The sequence below is a fragment of the Odocoileus virginianus genome, chromosome 2 (assembly GCF_023699985.2).
Source record: "Odocoileus virginianus isolate 20LAN1187 ecotype Illinois chromosome 2, Ovbor_1.2, whole genome shotgun sequence".
NCBI classification, from domain to species: Eukaryota; Metazoa; Chordata; class Mammalia; order Artiodactyla; family Cervidae; genus Odocoileus; species Odocoileus virginianus.
In genome coordinates this window covers 67,868,735-67,878,332 of record NC_069675.1, presented here as the reverse complement: position 1 = coordinate 67,878,332, position 9,598 = coordinate 67,868,735, and the positions used below count along the sequence as shown (strand labels likewise).

At 50.0% G+C, this 9,598-nt stretch overlaps 1 pseudogene; it reads left to right on the top strand.

Moving 5' to 3' along the window:
* The first annotated feature begins 3,657 nt into the window (after positions 1–3,657).
* On the top strand, positions 3,658–5,502 carry LOC110132751 (large ribosomal subunit protein eL13 pseudogene; annotated as a pseudogene).
* Positions 5,503–9,598: the final 4,096 nt, after the last annotated feature.

Genomic DNA, 9,598 nt, shown 5'->3' with positions numbered 1-9,598 from the left:
GAGCCTGAGACCGAAGCCAACACTAGAAACGGGCCACAAACGCGCACTCTTGGCGCCAGCACCACACTCGCATCCAACAGGGGCTGAAGCAAGAGGTTTACCGGACTTTTCAGTCATGTGAGCCAATACATTCCCTGTTTTACGTAAAGCTGCTTCAGCTGAATTTGTGTGTCGTTCAACCGAGAGAGGCCTGGCTAATACAGAGATGGTGGAGGTAAAATGCACAGCACAGTGCCTGGCCCATAGGAAGCTCTGTGTGGTTACTCTTACTGCTGTTGTTGTTTCTATTCCCGACTAGATGGAGCTCTCTTTAGAGCAAGGGTCACATCTCTCCTCGGCGTCACTGGCCGGGTTCCCCGGAAGCAGGCTCTGACAGTCAGCAAGCAGGACGTTTCTTAGGGAGGGGCCTTGGGATTAACCCCAAGGGGTCAAGAGGGCAAGCAAGCAGGACTGGGCAGAGGGAAGCCAAGCAGCCTCAGCCAGCCCTGTGGGGGTTCTGGAACCAGAGCTGCTCTCCAGAGTCATTCCAAAGGGTCCTTTATACTCTCGAATGCATCTGGCATGAATCTGTGCAGCCCTGGGAACATCAGCTCTTGGGAGAGGCGGATCCCTGGAGCTGAGGCCTTGCCTGAAGGGCCAGATGGCTGGCCAGCCCCCTTGGGAACCTGGGCAACAAGTCCTCACCAAAGGGAACCCAGCTGGGCCATCATGATGCCCACCACACTTGGGGCGTAACTCGGAGCCTGGCACCAGTAACTAATCGTTGTGGAAAACATTCCTTCATTCACTCAAACCCAAGGCTGACAGGGCAAAATCAGGTGTCCTGATGGTCTGACATGGAGTCCTTGGCAGAGGGGTCCTGGTGGTGGTTGGGTCTGATGGAAGCACCATGAGGAAGCTGGCGAGGATGTGGTCAGGGTGATGTGACTGGGATTGGTGGTAGGACCTTGCCTGGCACAAAGTAGGTCAAGTGAGTACTGAGGGATCAGGGTGCTGAGGTAACGTTTCCCGTGCTTAGAGCTTTAGGCTCCTGGGGCTGTAACATGCCGCTTCCTTTTCTGTGTTGATTTCTGTATGTTAGGGTGGAGTCTGGAGGCCTGCTAAGTCTTTAAAGTTTTCTTTCTTGTGTCTCTCCTGCCTCCACAGGCAGCTCTTCTTATAGCTGGGGTGTTCCCCAATCTCAGCCCGCAAGGGTGGCCTCCTGCAAGGGCTCCGCGGGCCCAGGGCCTTGGGATCCGTGCTGGCGGGGTCGGGCCCTCCTGAGAAGCCAGGCGCTCCTTATCAGATGAGAAATCAAGAGTCAGAGAGAGGAAGCTTTTTGTTCAAAGTAACAGTCGGTGGTTGAGTCAGGAAGCAGGACCCACTTCTCCCTGCTTGGCCTTCCTCGTGCGCAGCGCAAACCGCAGCTCTAGCCACAGCCCTCCATCTAAGGAGCGTCCAGCTCCTCTACCTGCAGCTCCTCCTTGCAGAGGGCTGCCTCCTTGGCCTGGCGATCGGGGGCAGGGGCTGCCAGCTGCATGTGCCACGGAGGTTAGCCCGGGGCCTAGGCTGAGGATCAAGAGGGTGTCCGGCCTCCCAGGGCTTCTCCAGGAAGCAGGGAGCAGCCAAAACCCCCTCCCGGGCCACCTTGTCCTGCCCTGCCCCCTTCTCCTGTCACAGGTGAATGGAAAGTCTTGAGGTAAGATCTTCCTGAGGCCACACAGTAAGGGGTTGAACTCAGTGGTCGTCCTGTTTTCTTGATAGTTACTCACCTCCCCACGTTTACATAGAGCCCTTAACTCTGTGCTGTGTGCCAAGTCGCTGCAGCTGTGTCCGACTCTTTGCGACTTTATTGACTGTAGCCCTCCATGTTCCTCTGTCCATGGGATTCTCCAGGCAAGAATACTGGCGTGGGTTACCACGCCCTCCTCCAGGGGATCTTCCCGACCCAGGGACTGAATCCATGTCTCTTCTGTCTCCAGCATTGGCAGGCAAGTTCTTTACCACTAGCGCCAGCTCATCTTATTTCCCAGTGGTCTTAACAGAGAACAATGCAATAATACACCAACTGGAACAAACACCCCTGAAGGGTGGGTCACCAGCAGGGAAGGATGTTGGTGATGGGAAAGGCAAACCCCTTCACCTGTGGGCCCTCCCTGGCTTAGGTGACCTAGGCTGCTCTCTAAGAAAGGTAGCTACACTAGAGGAAGGGCATTTTGCTCTGTGAGCACCTGGCTGACTTGGATGTGCAGAGAATGGTCTAGAAGGAGTCAGGCAGGAGGGGATGGGGAAGTTGGGCTGCCTGACAGAGGAAGAAAACCTGAGAGGGCACATAGGGAGGGGAAGGTGGGGGGATGGAACAGAGGGGCAGAGCCCGGGAAAAGCTGACCCTGGGACTCTGGGACCCTGCAGGGAGAGGCAGACGGGAAGTCTTGTGACTGAAGAGCATTTGAAGAGCTGGAGGGTGCAGTGTGCATTTAGGAGTTCTTTGCTTCTCTGTCCTCCCAGTCCACTACGCAGTGAAGACCTCTGGCTCTGGGTGTGGGAGAGCTGGCTTTTGATGGAGAGGAAGGGACAGATTGCCTGGGCTGTCACAGGGTGCCACACACAGAAACTCAGAGGCTGAGGGGCCCTGAACCTAGGTGCTCCCAGTCTCACCCCACTGGGTGATCTGCAGACATCCTGGGGAGGGCCCTGGACTCCTTAGAGCCTGCTGTGGGGTCTGTTGCTGATTCTTGGAGACCTCCGGGGCTGCGGAGACCCCAGATGACTGTTACAACTGCATTTTTTGATTTGTTCTTCTTCACACCTCTCTGTGGGTGGTAACGTTCTGCCCATTTTCCAGCAGAGACACCTGGGGCCCAGAAAGGTTCAGTAACCCCCACCTGACCACACCCCTGGTCGATGGCTGAGCTCGCCCCACCTCTCCAAACACTCATGCTCTGCACATGGAGGGGACTGAAGCTCAGGCCCCGGGCTCCATAGATGGGATCCAAATCCTGCTCTGACCTCACCAGCTCTGGTGCTTTAGGTTTCTGAGTTTCAGTTTCCTCATCTGTCAAGGGTGGCTCTGATTCAGGCACGCAGTAGATACTGAATGAGTATTAATATCACCATCACTATTACTCAGCAGCCAGAGCCCGGGATGGAAGCCCTCCCCTGGGGAGAAGCTCATCCTGCTGAGGGGGGTCCCATCCTCACTACCGCCTTTCTTCTCCCTCCCAGCTCTGCAAGAAAGACAAGCCTCCAAGTTCATCCTGGTGTTTCCGGCATGTCCTGTCCCTTGAGGAGTGAGGGTCCTACCCAGGGGAGAGGTGTCCCTAGCCATGACCCTGGGAAAGGCCTGTGACCACACAGAGTCCAGGAGCGGCCTTTGGGATGAGGAGCGTGGTCGGAAATGGGCGGGGTGGAGGCGTGTGGTCGCGGCCAGTCTCTTGGTTCCCAGCTTAAATGGAGAACTGCAGAGACCACCCACTGAACCACAAGCCAAGGGCCTCTACCTTCCCTGCCTCTCTGTGCTCCCCTGCTACAGAGTTCCCTGCATCTGGATCCCGTTCCTGGATCCTAGGCCTGATGGATTAGCACCTGTCTGGACTGGAAAACCTGCTCTCGATACCGCCCCCCCCCCCCCCCCCACCTCTCTTTCCTCCATCTGCACTGCAGGAATCCGGGCCCTCTCTCTTCCCCTTTCTGCCTGAGGATCTGCTCAGCCTCTGAGCAACCACCAAACCTGCAGTGCGAGGTGCTCCTGCCCTGGGTGCAGAGCAAGATTCAGTGGCCTGTGGTTGTAGCACTGGTGCCCTCTCCCAACTTCAGGAGGCATCATTGCCCATTTTCCAGATGAGACCCAAGATTGCCCAGGTCCATGGAACTTGCCATCAAGCTGCTGGGATTTGAGTCTAGGGACCGGCTGATGTTGACAGCTGCCAGAAGGATCTGGAAACGAGAAAGGGAAATGGAGGATGGAGTAGCGGTAGGGAAAAATACCCAGTTCTGCCTATAAGTAGAACATGTCAATCACGTTTTGTGGGCACTATCTGCAAAAGCCTTTTAGCATCTACTTGAAGATGTTTAATTACTTAGTACAAACAATAACAAGAGCAGCGGTTCTGTTGGGCTTTCTTTGTGCCAGGCAAGACTATTAACTCATTGAACTGAATTGATCCTCACGTTGAGATTAGAAATGTCACCCCTCCCTCGGCAACAGTTCTGGCTTCTGCCTGCTCTGATGCCAGGTCTCACAGAGCAGGCCGTCAGCTCCGCTCTCTCACCTCCCCACCTGAGCCCAGGAGAGGACAGGACAGTACTCCTCCAGCATGGTGTGTGTTGAGCCATTTCACCCTTTTTAGAAAGAAAAAGAAGTCACCTTCCCCTTGGGGGTCTTCTCAGCAAGCCAGGCCCCTGCCCCTCCCCGCTGTTGCAATCTCACCAGCTTCCAGGTCATGACCCCACTGGCCTGGACACTGACTCTGCCAGTTTCTTGGCCTCCACTTGGGGAGATTTCGACAGCCAAGTGGGCAGTCTGTCCAGATCCTTGCCTCACAGTTTCTTGACCTTTCCAAACCCCATGACTTACAACTTTTCTTCAGCAAGTCACCCCCTGGGCAAAATGTGAGACTTGACTCCACCGGGAAGGGCTCCATTCTTTAAATTCCGCTTTAGAACTCTCTGCAGCTTTCTGTGCTTCTCTCTCCTGTGCCTTCCAGGGAGCACCCCCTCCACCCGCTTTTCTCTCACTTGCCCTCTGTCCTTTCCTCCCTACCTGCATCCTGTTTCCACTCCACCAGGACATCTAACCAAGACAAGAAAGAAAGGGGCTTTCCCGGCCATGAGCCCTCGGAGGAGGCCTTTCGGCCGCAGCCATGGCGCCCAGCCGGAATGGCATGATCCTGAAGCCCCACTTCCACAAGGACTAGCAGCGGCACGTGGCCACATGGTTCAACCAGCCGGCTCGCAAGATCCATAGATGCAAGGCCCGGCAGGCCAAGGTGCACCGCATCGCCCGGTGCCGCATGTCCAGTCCTCTCCGGCCGGTGGTGAGATGCCTGACGGTCAGGTACCACGCGAAGGTTCGCGCCGGCAGGGGCTTCAGCCTGGAGGAGCTTAGGGTGGCAGGCATCCACAAGAAGGTGGCCCGGATCATTGGGATCTCGGTGGACCCGAGGCGCCAGAACAAGTGCACTGAAGTCCCTGCAGGCCAATGTGCAGCGGCTCAAGGAGTACCGTTCCAAGCTTATCCTGTTCCCCAGGAAGCCCTCGGCCCCCAAGAAGGGAGACAGCTCTGCTGAAGAGCTCAAACTGGCCGCTCAGCTGACCGGATCTGTTATGCCCACACGGAACGCCTATAAGAAGGAGAAAGCCAGAGCCATCACAGAGGAGGAGAAGAACTTTAAGGCATTTGCCAGTCTCCGCATGGCCCGCGCCAACGCCGGCTCTTTGGCATCCGGGCGAAAAGGGCCAAGGAAGCCGCAGAACAGGATGTTGAAAAGAAAAAATAAAGTGCTGTTGGCAACTTATGATAAACCTGCAGTGTCCATGTGACCTTCGTTGTGTAAGGAGCCAGGGCCTGGGGGGACCTCCTTGAGGGGCACCTGAGGTGTGTCTGACTTTTGTCACAACAGAGCTGTGAGGGAAGCAGCTTTGGTACCTGGCAGGCTTGTGCTTAGTGAGTGTTCTTGTCTGGACCCTCCAGCCCAGGAGCTGCTGTGTGTTCCCGTTACTATTAAAATACTATTTTCTCATCTGAAAAAAAAAAAAGAAAGGGAACACCAGGCTCTTCTCACTTATGAATATTGGATACATAATTCCTAAATATTAACACACTGAATCAAGCATTATATTCTAAAAAGCACATCCCAACCAAATAGACTTTATTCTAACCACTGAGAAAGAGATGTGGTTTTAATACTGCTAAATTTGATACTATAACTCATATTAATATATCAAAAGAGGAAAAACAACTTGGCCATTTAGATGAATGCCAAAAAAATCTACTTAATAAAGCTCAATACCCATACCTGCTTTTAAAAAAAATAATAAACTCCTAATAAAATTGAAATTGAAGGATACTTCTTTAATGTGGTTTTAAAATATCCATGTCATACCAATAGACAGAGCCACGTGTGATGCTAAAGCATCAGGGATATCGCTTATTAAAGCAGGCATAAGAAGAGGGTGCCAGATTTGCCTCCATTCTTTGACATTATTCTGGAATAGACAATCAATGCTATTGGTTAGAGGTAATTGCCTAGAGGCAGTGATACCCTGATAGCAAGAAGCCATCAAGAGCCCACTTCTTAGTTTTAAAATATCATTCTCCACTAGAAGGAATCAGAGCTAATACCCGATCCCAGGGCTAGAACAGGAAAAATACAAAATGAGTTTAAAATATCTTTTTGTGCCAGAAACTAAGGAAACAGTCCAAAAATAATGGGGACATGTCAAGATGACATCGGAATCTCCCTGAAGGCTAAATTGTAAACAATCAGCATCAAAATAAACAGTGATGGTAACAGATTACAACCTTTGGATTAAAATAAGAATCTATGCACCTCTAATGATATAAATGAATAAATGGTGTAGAAAAAAAAACTCTTCCTTACAGTAGAATGCCAACTAATATGTGTAGAATGAGTGATGGAAATAGATCTTCTCCACTTGGCAACCATCAGCCTTGTGGTTGAACAAGGCTGGAGTCATCAAAGGTGGGTGGAGATTTGAAGAGAAACGGGATATTAGGGTAGTCTTGGAGTACCTCCCCACCATATACATATCAAAGACAAAGATGATGAGTTTACTATGCAGAAACACGGCAGGCACCAGCCTGACCTGTGATCAAGGTTAGCATCACTGTTGGTGGGCCAGGTCAGTAACGTGATGTCCCGAGGTGAGCACATTATCATTTCTGTGGGATTCTTGCCAAGAATGCATGTCCTGAGGGTGGACATGAGGAAATACAGGACAGATCTGCCCTGGGGGACATACTATAGACTGGATGGCCAGTACTCTTTAAGACTATCAGGGTCATGATAGACAGAAAGATCAGCTTGCTTCAGATTGAAGGAAACTAATGAGGCATGATAACTAAATGCCAGTCAGACGTGGACCCTGGGCCAGAAAGGCTAATGAGGCATTGCTAGATCGGTTGGAGAGATCCATCCAAGTCCATGGACTAAGGGATGGCATTAAACTAATTTTGATTTCCTAATTTGGAGGGGTGAATGACAGTAACATGGAGTAGGAAATGGCAACCCACTCCAGCATTCTTGCCTGGAAAACTCCATGACAGAGGAGCCTGGCAGGCTACAGTCCATGGGCTATAGCTCTGTGTTGCAGAGGCAGACACAAATAAGCAACTGAGCACACACAAGATAGTAACAAGCAGAGGGTGTTGTTTGGGGGAAGTACAAACTGGAGTATTTGGGGTCGTGCGGCATCCTGTCTACAAGTTTTTATCAAATGACTCAGGAGGGAAAAAAGGCAGATCTATATGTACGTCAGAAGAGAGACAGAAACACAAATAGAATTGCACTATTGTGGTCAGTGTTTATCAGAGGATCTGGGGGAAGGAGATATAGAAGTTCTTTGCATTATTCTTGAAAAGTTTCTATAGGTTTGAAGTTATTTCAAAGTAGTAATAAATGATCAGTGAATAAATCTCAACACCGGTCATGGGGCACACAGCTCTCACGTGGCTCTGCTGACAGGTGCTGCCGCAGTGTATGGTACTTGATACTCGGGCACTTTTGTGTCCAGTTAACTGCCCCTTTCATTCCTGACACAGAATCTCCAAACTTTCGCCAGTGACTCAAGCCCATATCTGTCCCTTCCATTTTGTCAGATAACTTATTTTTCAGAGAAACTATAGGACATCATGAAGAGTGTACTAATTTCCCTAACCTTATCTCGGTATCTATCCTTCCTATTTATTCTCAACACACTGCAACATGGTTCATCTAACTTTGAGATGGGTTTCCCTGATAGTTCAGTTGGTAAAGAATCCGCCTGCAATGCAAAAGTTCCCGGTTTGATTCCTGGGTGGGGAAGATCCCCTGGAGAAGGGAAGATCCCCTGGAGAAGGGAATGGCTGCCCACCCCAGTATTCTGGCCTGGAGAATTCCATGGACTACAGTTCATGGGGTCACAAAGAGTCGAACATGACTGAGCGACTTTTAAATTTTATTTTATTATAACCTTGAGACAGAGTATAAAAGCCCCCACAGATGTGTGATTCATTAACCACAGAAACCCCTCCCGGAGGCCTCCACCCTCAGGCTCTGATCTGGATGGGCCGCCCTCCATGCCTGCCACACAGCTGTCACCTGAGATGTCTCTTCACCACTCATTCCATTCCTGGGTTCCTAGCTCTTCCCCTTTCCACTTTGTTAGGGAAGCAACTCAAATAACAGCTTCCAGTGAAAGAATTCACAGGACGTAAACTTTTTTGAGATTTTCCATGTCTGAAGATTGTGCATAGCTAGTTTTTGTATATATTTTTCTACCCTCACACTTAGTTTAACCAAGTATTCATTAAAGACTGTTTTTCTTCATAATTTTAAAAATACAGCTTCCTTGTCTTTTTTTCTTTCAAAATTGCTCTTAAGAAATCTGATTTCATTCTGATTCCTGATCCTCTTCATGTGACCTGCTTTCTTTCCATCCTGGAAGTTTTTAGATTCTTTTATTTCTCTCCATTCTGAAACTTGACAGTGATGGTCCTTGGTGTAGGTCTTTTTTCAGCTATTGTGTTAGGCGTTTGGTAGCTCCTTTCATATTGGTCACCTATGTCATTTTGTTGATTGTTTCTCCCCTCAAACTTCTCCATTATCTTTTTCTGAGATTATTTACAAGCAGATGTTGAAACTCTTGGATCCATTCTCTAATTCTCCATCTTGTACTTGTCCCCTTTTCTAATATTTTGCCTATTTATTCAATTTTCTGGGAAAGTTTCTTGACTTTATCTTCTGGCTTTTTCTATTAGATTTTTAAAAAAGGTTTTCTATCACATTAATTTCAAAGCTCCTCATTAATTTTCCAGTGTCACCTTTTAAACTGTCACCTTGCTCTTATTTCATGGATGCTTCTCCCATTTCTTTGAATACTATAGGTTATTTTAAAGAGGCTTGTTCTGCTCCCTGACTGGTTAGTTGGAGGCAGAGAAGGCTAGGAATGCTGTGCTTGAGGCTCCCAGCCAGAGCCTCTATCCTGAGGCCTTTCACTTTGACAGTCACCTGGACCCCTTCTAATACCTTCCCTTCACAAAACCCACCCATCTTATGCCCATTTCCTTAGCAGCCTTCTGCCACGTCTCAAGAAGACACCCAGGGAAAGAGTCTTACAACCCTGGGAGTAGGTGCCTCAGCCCGCCTCCTCTCCATCTATGTCAGAGCTCTACTGGAATTGAAGGTTTCATAGGAATTTATGGTGACAGAAGAATCAGTGAAGGAACCACTTTGGGTGAGAAGGGCCTCCCGGTTCCCTCTCTATGGTACCAGTAAGCTCCCTCTCTCCTTGGGGAAATGGTCTCAGGGTATGGTAGTGTGAAGGAACTGGCTTGAACCAGCTTAAGAGAACCAACTGTCAGGGTTTTGAGAGATGAGTGAGCTGACTGATGTTACAG